The sequence below is a fragment of the Helianthus annuus genome, chromosome 11, assembly GCF_002127325.2.
Source record: "Helianthus annuus cultivar XRQ/B chromosome 11, HanXRQr2.0-SUNRISE, whole genome shotgun sequence".
Classification (NCBI taxonomy): Eukaryota; Viridiplantae; Streptophyta; class Magnoliopsida; order Asterales; family Asteraceae; genus Helianthus; species Helianthus annuus.
In genome coordinates, this window is record NC_035443.2 from 885,123 (window position 1) to 887,452 (window position 2,330).

A 2,330-nucleotide genomic window follows, 5' to 3' on the forward strand; every position below is an offset into this window, starting at 1 on the left:
TTAACGGGCATCATATAAGTGTATAGATGATGTTAGTTCTTTATCAACTAAGCAAAATATTAATACATCATTCTTGACCCATTAGGTTACTTAGAGTCTTAACCATTGAGTATACACATATACGGGTTTAATGATTGGAAGAACCTTTAATAAAAAAAAACATGAGATTACTGTATAGTTAATATGCTAAAAGTTTGATCCATTATGACACAGAAGATGAATTTAGACTTCGAGAATAACATCTAAATATTTCAATCTAACAATGATCTAAACACGATTTATATATAAATATCCAAATACGAATTACAAAACTTACACAAATTTACGAGACTACTCAAACCACTCGAATAACAAGTTACAAAACTAATTAGGCAACGAAAATGGAGAAAACGAAAGAATGGAATAAATATTATGTAAAAACAATCGATAGTTTGAGCTTGAGAACCATTACTAGAAAATCCACTTGATTGTGATTCATAGTTCCCCTCAATGTTTTGATTTGATCACACAATGAAGATGACTTACTCTTTGGATAATACTCTTGCCTCGAAACCTCCTTCAGGCCGTTTAACAAGATCATATGGCATATGGGTCCCAAGAAGCTTGTCCCAAATTGGGAAAAAACGTTGTGAAAAAGTGTCTTTGATCCATGGAGTTGATGATGGATGTCATGAAAAGCGGTATTGTTTGGGAACAACATATGAAAAACATTACCCGGTAACCAAAGTCCATAATGATCATCAACTGTTTTTACCACAGTCAAGCAGAAGAATGGAATCACGGTTCTCGCAGTCATTCCTGAAACAAGAAAAGCAATGGAACCACCAATCGTGTCGAATACGCCTTCCATAGGGTGATTATAAAACGCCGTTGTTGCGTAAGGAGCGACCAGTTTGTGATGTTGTGCATGGACATGTCGATAAAGAAATTTATTTGTGTGCATGTAACGATGCATGAAATATTTCCATATGTCCATAACAAACATTGCAATGATAATCTGGAAAATCTGTACGAGGAAGGGTGGTTGGATTTCATGACTCCCAACCAAATCTGTCTTTGATTGCACCTACATAGGACATGAACAAATTAATTGTAAAATGATTGTTGTAAGACATCATATAACAATATATATCCTTTTTTATCCAGTTGAATGTCGTGTCACTCTCTATGTTAGCATGACCCTGTTGTATTTGAACAATCGCCTAACCTTAGTGGGACCGGGCTTCCAAAGGGAAGGTGCGATAAGTCGATGTAGATAATTTGTCGTTCAAAAAAAAGTTAAAGTTTGAATTAGTAGTATTTAACTTTTTTGATTTCTGTAAAGGTGAAATGTAATATGAGATAAACTTCATAATTTCTTTAGAATATTAATATCAACCTAAAATATCTTTTAGCACACATATAACCATGAAACAATCATTAAACAACCAATCAATTGTAAAAGCATAACATTAAACAAAATAACATACCAAAAACAGGAGGTAGGAAACCGTTGCATGAACTAGTTGCTGAACCAACACAGCTTTGATAGCCGAACTCATTGGCACTATGTTCTTCGCATCTCCTTCCTTCCTCATGTTCAGCCGATATTTATCCAGAGTCGTCGGTGGTAGCGACTGATAAAACCTTGCATACAACTAGTAGACCAAGATCGGAGCAAATGTACCCATCACTTCATCACTTACATACCCTTCCCAAAACACCATCGCCGTAAATCAAATGAAATCCCACTTGTTAACGCCTAAGCGCAACCGGATTCCTAAATCAAAACCGACAAGTTCTAGTGCTCTAACTGATAATGATATAGCCTAATAAAACAAACTATGATGCAACATCAAAGTGTGACAAGGAGAAGAAGAAATCAAAGGTGTGATATCACATTAAAATGGGCATTTCTTATTACATTAAAATGGGCATGGCATTTTAGGAAAAGATATTCAATATACAAAATAAATAGCCTTTAAGGGTGTGTTAGTTTGAATACGTGTTGCGGTTCACATACGAAATCGAATATTATTATGCTTTTATATTTATTTTAATTTTTTTAGATGTCAAAATAATCCTATTTGGAAAACATATAAAGTTTGTTTTAAAAGCATTAACTTAAATATGGAAGTATTTAACTTTCATCAATTCTAATGGATTAATAATTAATGCTTAATCTTTGACAATTCACACATATATTTCTCAATTGTAAATCTAAACTTTTCTTAACTTAATAATTTAATTAACTTATATTTTTTTATTAAAGAGTCATGACAACTCATTTTCTACAAGCTATAATTTTATATTATTATTGTTATTATTATTATTAATGTTGTTGTTGTTAA

General features: G+C 32.6%; 1 pseudogene; it reads right to left on the reverse strand.

The window, feature by feature from the left end:
• Positions 1-521: 521 nt before the first annotated feature.
• Positions 522-1,706, reverse strand: LOC110891547 (annotated as a pseudogene).
• Between the last annotated feature and the right edge of the window lie 624 nt (positions 1,707-2,330).